A 12,496-nucleotide genomic window follows, 5' to 3' on the forward strand; every position below is an offset into this window, starting at 1 on the left:
CTTGTTGCTCGGGCTTACTTTTTTCCCCCTCACAGCTCCAAACTCTGCCTTTCCCCATCCGCAAAACCCCCCAACCTCCACACAGATTGCACTTGGAGATGACTTGCCATGTGGGAGGGTCCCATTTTTTGCCTTTCTTCCGCTGCCCTGCAAATTTACTGTGGGACCTGTAGGGGATATGTCATGATGTTTAAAGGCTGGCCACCGGCACCATCGCGGGGTTGTAAGTAGTGGTGACCGCCTAGTAAAGTAGCGTTAGCACACTGGGTGAGACTGTTTATCGGAAGTGGTGGGAGTGGAAGCAGTGGCCTGTTTAAAAAATAATTAAGAACAATAAAGCTTAAACTTTAAAGGCCAAAATAATGTCTGTCACATGTGTATGTCACATATACTGTATGTGTATAATGATGTAGGTGTGATGTCAGTATGTAGCCCTGCCGTGTAATGTAGCTGTGTTGTCGGTGCGTAGCCCTGCCGTGTAATGTAGCTGTGTTGTCGGTGCGTATCCCTGCCGTGTAATGTAGCTGTGTTGTCGGTGCGTATCCCTGCCGTGTAATGTAGCTTTGTTGTCGGTGCGTAGCCCTGCCGTGTAATGTAGCTGTGTTGTTTCGTGCATATCCCTGCCGTGTAATGTAGCTGTGTTGTCGGTGCGTAGCCCTGCCGCGTAATGTAGCTGTGTTGTCGGTGCGTAGCCCTGCCGTGTAATGTAGCTGTGTTGTCGGTGCGTAGCCCTGCCGTGTAATGTAGCTGTGTTGTCGGTGCGTAGCCCTGCCGTGTAATGTAGCTGTGTTGTCGGTGCGTAGCCCTGCCATGTAATGTAGCTGTGTTGTCGGTGCGTAGCCCTGCCGTGTAATGTAGCTGTATTGTCGGTGCGTAGCCCTGCCGTGTAATGTAGCTGTGTTGTCGGTGCGTAGCCCTGCCGTGTAATGTAGCTGTGTTGTCGGTGCGTAGCCCTGCCGTGTAATGTAGCGGTGTTGTCGGTGCGTAGCCCTGCCGTGTAATGTAGCTGTGTTGTCGGTGCGTAGCCCTGCTGTGTAATGTAGCTGTGTTGTCGGTGCGTAGCCCTGCCATGTAATGTAGCTGTGTTGTCAGTATGTACCATGTACTGTGCTTTGTACTTTAGTTTTCACCTGCCACTGCAGGACACACCCCTAAGACAATAGATACGCTCATAGGTGGGGATAAACACACCCCTTGGGTGGAATGTAACACCCCACCTCAATGGCGCAGTGTGCTTCTCGCATTATAGTGCAATCTATAATCTCCCTGAAACTACTTTTCAAAAGTAGGCAAGTATACAGTAGACTCTGGCATTATGCCAGAGTCTACTGTGCAGGAGAGCAGAGGCTGCACGTGGGTCCCCTCCTCTCTTAAAATGCCCCTGATGGGAGAATTACGTTGATTCAATTCAGCCTTAAAATAAGGGCACGACCTTGCCCTTCTAATAAAGCACTGACTGGCTTGTGCACTACAGTTTATTTCCTTAGGATGACTGCAGCTTGTGCATACAGGATACTGACAAAGGTCCTCAGCTCCTCACAAAGGCTTCCCAAATGGAACTATCACTAATAGAGTCCTCCCTAGTTACGGGCTGGCTTTTATGGCATCAGTCTCACAGACAAATACCCCAGACAGGCTTTTATACCTAAAGATCCATACACACGGAGAGATTTTGTCTATGAGAGATTTTGACTGAGTGATTTCCCTTGAACTGGCAGTAGGAGATTTTGACTAACTTTACCAGCAATTTCGACTTAGTGTGCAGCAATTTTGGCTATGGGCGATTTTGACTAACTCATTTAAGCAAGAGGATGCTTTTTCTTTTCCAGCGACCTAGCCAAAATTGAATTGCCTGCACAGTCTATTATTAGCAGCGACCTGGCGGGGACGTGCATCGCTATCGCTGGCTGTGTACACACAGAGCGATATATATAGTCAAAATCGCTCAGCTATATCGCTCCGTGTGTATATACCGTTAGACTCATCTTCCTACTCCCAGACTGACAAGCAGGCTACACTCCCACCCTGCCTTAAGGGAGTTCCTCACAGATGCTGTGGTTAATACGTCACTTTCAGCTACACCAGGATGCAGAGGAGAAATTCGATTAAGCAGGTAAGACACACATTTTCTATCCTCCAAATATGTGACTTCCCTGGGTCTGTCAGCTAAACACCCCTGGTTCCTCTGTAGCACATTGCTTCTTTGGGCGCAGATACGTGTTCACCTAAGGGTTCCCCCAGGATTATTGCAAACTTTTTCTTCAACCAGTGTGATTTCCGTATCGCCTTGCTTGTGTCACTAGAGCACCTTCCTGCAATAGTAATTTTGCTTTGCTGAAGTGCAGATCTTGCTTTTGCAAATCCATTAAAACTGAAGATCTGTTATACAGATATAGCCATGCTTATCTAGCATGGCTACATCGCAAATGTGCACTGATGGCATGGCTATGCATCCGGCACCTAGCCGCACCGAGGCAGTGCACAAAGATGTTCCCATTCATGCGATTCGCTGGATGTACGTGGCTACATCTGTATATTGCCAAACCTGCTCTAAGGTTAACTCCTGAAACAAGGGAAGTCATGTAACAAAATAAGTGGATACAGCAGCTTAGGCGTCATTGCCACCACATCCACATGGTCTGGCCCTTGATGGTGACTGGAAGGAGAATCCTCTTGCATTCCTCAGATGTCCCATGAATACACAAGACCTTCACTTTTGGCAACCAAGGCACCAGTTCAATCAGGATCAGTGAGTTCACTAACGGTGCCCACCAAAGCCAGCACCATGGTCTGGTAATGAGGACTGTTACCCAAAATAACCCATTGCTCTTCTGGGAACACTCATGGTACAGTGACGCCTCCCACTCGAGATCCATAGAAGCCCACTGGGCCTCACTGGACAAATATGGTGCCAGCTCTCCACCCCAGACATTTGGTGGCCATTTCACTCTATTTGTCATTCTCTTGAAGGTGGAGGACTAGGCTTCTACAGTATGTCGTCTTCAGCTGATATTTTCTGAAGCTTGGCTTCCTTCTTAGGTCTCAACTGTTGTTGCTGGCATTGCAGCAGCAGCCATTCATGCTACAATTCATGCTGCTTTTGCATGTATAGCAGCTGCTGCGACCCACTCACAAACATTTTTAGAATTTCCTCCATTTTGGCTTCTTAGTGGGTTGGGAAGTGGAAACTAGCTTTCCTTAGTATCCCATGCATTGACACCACCTGTGACAATGAAGCTGTGTAGTTGAAGCACACACTTACTATAGACTTGTGCACTACAATTTATTTCATTAGGATGACCACAGACCAGTAATAATCATAGTTTGTGTTCACACAGGACACTGACAAAGGTCCTCAGCTCCTCACAGAATCTTCCCTTCTGTCCCTAACACTAACAGAGACCTTTTACCTAGTCACCAGGCAATTTTTCTGGTATTGGGCTCACAAATGCCACAGACAGGCTTTTATACCTTTGACTTCTCCTCCCTCACCCAGACTGACAGGGAGGCAACACTCTTCCCCTGATTTGGTGCGTATAACAGATCAAATACAAAAAAACTATAAAGCAACCTGCTCCCCAAGACTGCAGCTTAGTTCACATTAATGAGCACCACACCTCAAACAACAACCAAAAAAATAATCTTCCAGGATGACATTTCTAAAGAATATACATAAATCTTACCTGTGAAGAATGACACTCCCACCCAGCCATCCTCACAGATGATCTGGTTAATCAGTCACATGCTTTCAGCTGCACCAGAGTGCAAAGGATTAATTAACTGAAGTCAATTAAGCAGGTAAGACACACATTTTCTGTACCCTGGGTTTGTCAGCTATACACCCAAGATTCCTCTGTAGCACACTGCTCCTATTGTCATGTGACTGCTTAACCAGAGAAAAAACGAAAACAATACAAAACACTTGAATAGCAGGTGAAACAAACAGTGCTTTTTTTTTCAATGTTTTGGGGAGAATTTCCCCTTCATCAGGTATATCCTTATGAAGGGGAACCTCTCCCCAAAACATTGAATAAAGCACCGTTTGTTTCACCTGTTATTCAAGTCTTCAAGCGCCATCAATTCCACTTCAGCTATCTATTGGGGTGAGTCCCCGTGAGGAAGACACTAAAGCCAGGTATATTAACATTGTTTATATACACACACACGTACATACTGCATATTTCAACGATATAAAACTGCCAGATATAGTGAAATATGAGCAGTAGTGGATTTCCCTACCTTAACCTTACGTTGGAAGCTGAATTGTAATTATAAGGTGCATAGTGTTCCCCTGTTCTGCACTACTGAAGAGAACTTGGTGGGCAACATTGAGCTCATAGTGCAACAGACTTCATCCTTCAGTTGGAAGAGAGGCAAGCTGTAGTAATGAGGAGGCTCGCTTATGTAATTGTTTATGTAGTCCACTTCAATTTATATTTTGAATGCCAGATAACCACCAATTTTTTTAGTTTTGCTTTAGCACAAGGCATTATAGCATTTATATAACACCTTGTTTTAATAACTCTTTAAAGGATAATTCCACCCAAGACTAAAGATTATCATAATTTAGAGCACATCTGGAAAGATTAGTAAAGTTTAGCATTCATGTGACCTGGTAAGGAATGCATGTGTGAAGTGCCGGTAGGCTTGTTTCTGCTGGCAGGGAGTTCTTTGATGGTTGTCTGAATGGCAAAAGATGGGGTCAGCAGGAGTAAGGAGAGCATAGCAGACATTGCTAAACTCTCATATAAAATCAATCACACTGATATGAAAGGTACCACTAACTGAAAAGATATTCTAACACTATTATAAACCACTAACTGTGGGATTATTGGCATTTCCCCTGACTACACCTGCCAAATAAATACTTGAGAGCAATAATAATATATTTCCACCAAAAGGATGTCTGACCCAGATCACAGTGCATCTGTAGTATCCAAATATCATATCATATATTACGGGTGTGGTATGGTAAGCCGGCAGCCGGGCTCCCGGAGACCAGCATACCGGCGCCGGAAGCCCGTCTGCCGGCATACCGACAGCGTGGGGAGCGCAAATGAGCCCCTTGCGGGCACGGTGGCGCGCCACGCTATTTATTCTCTCTCCAGGGGGGTCGTGGACCCCCACAAGGGAGAAAAACTGTCAGTATGCCGGCTGTCGGGATTCCGTCGCCGGTATACTGTACGGCGGGATCCCGACAGTCGGCAACCTGAAGACCACCCTATATTACAGTACATACTGAACTTTGACCAGAGCTGTGTTAAAGACATGCATGATAACACTTGCTATACACAATAAAATAGTGAAACAAAGTTAAAAAAAAAACATACACAATTATTACAAATATAATTTATTATTGCTCAAAACAGACAAATCAATAAAAATACATATATTTGAGACTGCTGTAAATGGCAGTGGTCATACAAAAGAGAGAAGGTATATTCATGGATTGAATGCATTCATGAATATACCACAAACAAAATCTGTACCTCTCATGAAAAAGTTAGTCCCAGCATACTGTAACAGATGCAGCTTGAAAACTGGAGAATGGGGTCATTTCAGCAATGGAGACTAGCAGCAAAAAGGCTATGTTTAGGTTTGCACATTGCATAATATTTACTGTATAAAAAGATTTAATTTTCTATGGGTATAGTCTTCATTCTGAACATGCAATAAATATGGTACTACAGTATTTATGAAACACTGCATTGTGGCTGGATAAACATCAATCAGCACACATTTGTATATAAAAATAACAAATGCAATTTATTTATTACTTTAACAGTCATATAAAAATAGTCAAGCAATTGATTCAAAAGCAAAAGGCTCCTGTGGAACGGAACGTGTTAAAGGATAGGACCTGTTTCTTGTGCAACTACACTTGCACTCTTTGGGCCGATTTTATCCGTTTTCGATGGATCAGGCCAAGAACTCGGATAAAAAATGGAAAATTGCGGGTGTTTTACATCAAGGACCCCATACACTATATCACTGACCTGGTTTGGGAGTGTTGTGGACTCGGGGTTTCTTCCGGTGACCGGGAAGAGGAACCGCAACTGGGTCGCAGCAGAGATGGCCGAATGTAGGTTTTCCTCATGCAGGATTTGGACGGCAGGCAGGGGGCACGTGTGGTCGCTGGAGGTCTCCTGAAAGACAAGACTTGAAAAGGCGCTGATGAATTGGTGAAGAGTACCGTAAGCTCACTGAGAGCGACACTGAGGTGCTGGAGGCACTGAGGTGCTTGGAGGCACTGAGGTGCTTGGCGGCGCTGAGGCGCTTGGAGATGCTGAGGTGCTTGGAGGCACTGGGGTGCTTGGAGGCACTGAGGGGCACTGAGGTTGCGGCTGATAAACCCAGAGACAGGAATTTAAGGGTGATGCTGACCACACAGTGATTCAGAGGATTCATGAGTGATGCTGAAGCACACGGTGACTGATGCTGGTGAGCGTTGCAGAAGCACACGGTGACTGATGCTTGTGAGCGTCGCAGAAACACACAGTGACGGATGCTTGTGAGCGTTGCAGAAACACACAGTGCTGGGAGCACAGAAGTCTGTGCAGCAGAGAGGCACGCTGAATGCTGGAGCACAGGAATCTGGGAGCACAGAAGTCCATGCAGCAGAGGTAAGAAATACTTTAGAGAACCGGAGCGCTGGAGATTCACCCTTCTAGGAGAGAGAAGATCTCAGGCGCCGGAGCTCTGCCCGGCGTCTGAATTTGAACTTCCCGCCTCTATCTGATTGGCGGGGAGCGCCGATGATGTCACCCGCCCATCCGAACGTCCGCCAGGACCAGCGCCAACGGAGCACCAGAAGCCGGGGACCACCAGCGGGGATGGCCGCCAGGAAGCCCAGCGCACCCGGAGGGGTAAGCGCTGTGGCCGCGGCGGCATGACAGTACCCCCTCCTCTAGGAGTGGCCTCAGGACACTTTCCTGGTTTTGTTGGGTGTCTGGAATGAAAGATACGAATTAGTCAGGTAGCAGTGACCTCAAAAGCCTTTATCCAACTTCTTTCTTCAGGTCCATAACCCTTCCATTCCACCAAATATTGTAAATTCTTGTGATAGTAACGAGAGTCCAGAATAGTTTTGATCTCAAATTCTGTCCCAGTTTCAGTCTCTACTGAGGTTGAACTAGAAGGCTCTGAATGGAAACGATTTAGTATGAGGGGACGAAGGAGAGAGACATGGAAAGAATTTGGTATACGAAAGTGAGGAGGCAAACCCAATTTGCAGACCACAGGATTCAGGACTTGTAAAACAGGGTAAGGACCGATGAACCTTGGAGCAAATTTCATAGTGGGTACTTTTAGACGAAGGTTGCGGGTGGAGAGCCATACCCTATCGCCAACTTTGTATTGAGGAGCTGCCCGCCGTTTCTTGTCCGCAAATAATTTGTATCGGATGGAGATTTTTTTGAGGTTATCATGAACCCTACTCCAAATTTGACTGAAGTGTTGTAACGTGGAAGTTACAGCCGGAACCTCCTCCGACAGAAGGATTGGTAATTCTGGAACCCGTGGATGGAACCCGTAATTGATGAAGAACGGAGATTCGCCAGTGGAGGAATGAAACAAATGGTTATGGGCAAACTCTGCCCAGGGTAACAGTTCCACCCAGCCGTCCGATGAAGGAAAGAGATAAACGCAGAGAAAAGTCTCCAAATCCTGGTTGCCCATTTGTTTGGGGATGATAGGCAGACGAGAATTTGAGTTTAATTCGTAAGGCAGAACAGAGAGCTCTCCAAAACCTGGTGGTGAACTGTACCCCTTGATCTGAGACCACCTCCAGAGGTAAGCCATGTAACCGAAAGTGCTCCCGGATAAATAGCAGAGCCAGTTTGGGAGCTGTCGGTAGACCTGTCAACGGAACGAAGTGTGCCATCTTCGAAAAACGGTCAACAATCACCCAGATGGTATTGTAACCTTTGGAGTGGGGCAACTCGGTAATGAAGTCCATAGAAATATGGGTCCAGGGTTTCCTTGGAATGGACAAAGGACGAAGCAATCCGGCAGGAGGCAGACGAGGAATTTTGTGCTGTGTGCATTGAGGACAAGAACTAACATAATCCTGTATATCTGTTAGGGTCTCCTGCCCTGTGCTGCCACGTCGTCATGGCAACCGGGAGACAAGTGCTAGCGGAGTAACCTGAGCGCAGCTGATACTCCGGTTCGGGTCTTTTGCTGTGCAGTGGTTACAGGCATGGGATCCGGTGCTGGTTTTTGTGCTCACAGTCTGTGAGGTCTGAGGGGGGCGTGGACAGCACCTGCTTTATAAGGCCTCTTCTCAGATTAAGCAGATGCTGCTGAATCTTTGTTGGTTAGTCAGTTCCTGAAAGTTAGCCAGTACTGTGTAGCTTTGTATTTTGTTATTGCTTACTGCAAATAGGCCTGGGCATTTGGTACTACACTCTGCCAATCCAGACCTAGCAGTAAGACTGGAGTCAGTCGTTTAGCCTGCTGAGGTTCTTTTGCTATTCTGTGAACCCAGCAGGTTTGTGGCTGTACTTTCAGACCTGCCTGCATAATCCTCTCTCACTGTGCAGGGCGTCCATGTGTCAGTTTAGTGGCAGTAAGCTGAACCTGGGCCCTGCAAGTGAGAATTAGGATTGTGGAGACTCTCCTTGTGTCTATTATTCCATCTCTGACCAAGGCGTTTACTGCCACACCCGTTGGTAACCCTTTAGGGTTTTGCTGTTGCCCTTAGCAACAGCATTTCGGGTTCTCTACGTATTAAAACACAACATCTTGCTTTTTCCATCTGAGCATTTCTAATACTAGGGAGACACCCAGTTTCTTAGCCTCTGGGCTTCTCTGTTCACTCTGTGTTGGTTTTGTTACCCTATCACCTTCTGTGTACGTTATGTCATATTTCCCAGTCTGTCTGTGAGTTCATTTGTTTTGCATCCCTCTCTGTTCAGACACCAGTACATTCCTGCAGGCACTGGTGTGTATAACAGTTCAAACACCAGTACATTCCTGCAGGCACTGGTGTGCATAACAATATCCCTCCTCATGGTATTCCACCAATAAGACCTTCGCAGGAATTCGAACATTTTTTGGACCCCCGGGTGACCAGAGAACTTGGAGATATGGGCCCACTGTAGTATTCTTGGTCGGAATTCAACTGGTACTGACATTCTTCCAGGAGGAGGATCTAGAGAAGTGGAAGCAGCAGAAATGGAGATTGGACTGAGGATTAAACTCCTTTCAAAGGAATTCTCTTCATCTGAGGCAGTTAGGGAACGAGACAGAGCGTCAGCTTTTGTATTGAAAGTCCCGGCCCGGTACTTAATAACAAAGGAGAATCGAGTAAAGAAAAGTGCCTATCTGGCCTGACGGGGATTCAAGCATTGTGCGGTCTTGATGTACAATAAGTTTTTGTGATCGGTGTAAATAGTAATCAGATGTTTGGCACCTTCTAACAAGTATCTCCATTCTTCCAAGGCGGACTTTATTGCCAACAGTTCCTCATCTCCAATAGTGTAGTTTTGCTCAGCAGGCGAGAACTTACGAGAATGGACCCACATGGATGCAATTTCTTGTCCGAAGAATACTGGGAAAGAACGGCTCCGACTCCGACTGAGGAAGCATCGACCTCCAGGAAGAACGGTTCTTCGAAATTTGGTTGTTGGAGTACCGGAGCTGATACAAAAGCTGATTTCAACCGGGTGAAAGCTTCCACAGCTTCGAGAGACCACAAACTCGGGTTGGAACCCTTTTTGGTCAATGCGGTAATGGGTGCAACAATGGTGGAAAAACCCTTAATGAATTTCCTGTAGTAGTTTGCAAAGCCCAAGAACCTTTGTACTGCTTTCAAAGAGAGAGGCTGAGTCCAATCACGAATGGCAGTGAGTTTCTCCGGATCCATACGAAGCTCCGTACCCGAGATGACATAGCCAAGGAACGGAATTGACGATACCTCAAAAGTGCATTTGGAAATCTTGCCGTAAAGACGATTCTTTCGTAGTCGGAGAAGTACCTCTCTGACCTGTGTCCTGTGTTCTGCAAGATTTTTGGAAAAAATCAGGATGTCGTCTAAATACACCACTACACTTTGGTATAACATGTCTCGGAAGATTTCGTTAACGAATCCCTGGAAAACGGCAGGAGCATTGGTAAGGCCGAACGGCATCACCAGATATTCGTAATGCCCATCTCGGCTATTGAAGGCGGTCTTCCATTCGTCCCCCTGCCGGATACGTATAAGATTATAGGCTCCTCTCAAGTCGAGCTTCGAAAAAACGTGGGCTCCACGCACCCTATCAAATAGCTCCGTGATTAGCCGCAAGGGATATTTATTTTTGATGGTGATATCGTTTAGGCCACGATAATCGATACATGGTCTCAGCCCCCTGTCCTTCTTCTTCACGAAAAAGAAACCTGCTCCAGCCGGAGAGATAGAGGGGCGAATGAATCCCTTAAGAAGAGTAGATTTAATATAGTCCGACACATCTTGGGTCTCAGGTAGAGACAGGGGGTAAGTGCGACCCCGAGGCGGCATCTTCCCTGGGATGAGGTCAATGGGGCAGTCCCAAGGTCTATGGGGTGGTAACTGATTAGCCGCCTGCTCAGAGAACACATCCGTGAACTCCCGATAAGCCTCCGGAATGAGCTCCTCGTCCGACCTAGAAGATGCACGGAGCGGACAGACGGGAGTAAGGCAATTAGTGAGACAGAATGAACTCCAAGACAGAATTTGTGAAGACTTCCAGTCGACGTGGGGATTATGGGTTTTGAGCCAAGGCAACCCGAGGACAAGGTCGTGAGGCATCTCCGGAATCACTAGGAGCTCCAGATGTTCTTGATGTAGCGCTCCGACCTGCAGCCTAACGGGCTCTGTGCGATATGTAATGAGGCCATTGGATATTCTGGTTCCATTAATAGCAGTCAATGAAATAGGCCGTTTGATAGACCGCAACTTTAAATCCAGACTTTGGGCACAGGAGAAAGAAACGAAATTCCCAGCAGCCCCAGAGTCCAATAGGGCATTAAAAGATTTGGCAACTGACTTGGAGGTCAAAGACACGGAAAGTAAGCAATCCAAAGTCGGAGAAGATTTGGACGTGACTCTCAACTTGACTCCTCCGGAACAAGCTAGGCCTGCCCGTTTCCCGGACGGGATTTACAAAACTTGAGGAAATGATCCGCGGCTCCACAGTAAAGGCAAAGTTTACCCTCACGACGACGCTGTCGTTCCTCCGGAGACAGTCGGGACCGGTTAATTTGCAGGGGTTCGTCCGGACTGGGTACAGCCGCCGGCCTAGGAGGAGGAAGCCGGAACCTGGAATGATCTGAACGACTACGTTCTCCTCCACGCTCCTGCATCCGAAGATCCACCTTGACGCAGAGGGAGATCAACTCTTCTAATGGATCTGGCAGATCCCTAGTGACCAACTCATCTTTCAGCCGGTCGGAGAGACCGTTCCAGAAGGCAGCCCTCAGGGCGTCATTATTCCAGCGAAGTTCAGAGGCAATGGTCTGGAAATGAACCACGTACTGACCCATGGAGCGGGAGCCCTGACGGACACGGAGCAAGTCAGAAGAAGCAGTGGTCATCCTGCCGGGCTCGTCGAAGATTCTTCGAAAGGACGTGATGAAGTTGGTGTAGTTGGAAACCACGGGATCAGATCGTTCCCATAACGGAGACACCCAATCCAACGCTGACCCTTCGAGCAGGGAAATAATATACGCCACCTTAGACTGATCCGTAGGGAAATTATGAGAGAGAAGCTCGAAGTGCACCTCGCACTGGTTTAAAAAACCATGGCAATTCTTTGAATTCCCATTATAGCGGGAAGGAGTAGGAAGCTGAAGGCGTGACCTGGTACCGGCCGGAGGTTGGACATTACTGGAAATGGCAACTGGAGCAGTTACGGGAACTGAAACCGGAATTACGGAATCTAAGGATGCTTGAATTTGATCCAATCGGCCGGACAATTCCTGGAGATATTGCATCACCTGGCCCTGTGTCGCCTCCTGAGTCTGAACTCGGGAAGCCAAACTTTGGATGGCGCTCGACTCTGTGTTCCGATCCCCCGGGTCCATGAGGCCTGAGTATACTATCACTGACCTGGTTTGGGAGTGTTGTGGACTCGGGGTTTCTTCCGGTGACCGGGAAGAGGAACCGCAACTGGGTCGCAGCAGAGATGGCCGAATGTAGGTTTTCCTCATGCAGGATTTGGACGCGTGTGGACGCTGGAGGTCTCCTGAAAGACAAGACTTGAAAAGGCGCTGATGAATTGGTGAAAAGTACCGTAAGCTCACTGAGAGCGATACTGAGGTGCTGGAGGCACTGAGGTGCTTGGAGGCACTGGAGTGCTTGGAGGCACTGAGGTGCTTGGAGGCACTGAGGTGCTTGGCGGCGCTGAGGCGCTTGGAGATGCTGAGGTGCTTGGAGGCACTGGGGTGCTTGGAGGCACTGAGGGGCACTGAGGTTTGCGGCTGATAAACCCAGAGACAGGAATTTAAGGGCGATGCTGACCGCACAGTGATTCAG

The sequence above is a fragment of the Pseudophryne corroboree genome, chromosome 5 (assembly GCF_028390025.1).
Source record: "Pseudophryne corroboree isolate aPseCor3 chromosome 5, aPseCor3.hap2, whole genome shotgun sequence".
In the NCBI taxonomy this organism is placed as follows: Eukaryota; Metazoa; Chordata; class Amphibia; order Anura; family Myobatrachidae; genus Pseudophryne; species Pseudophryne corroboree.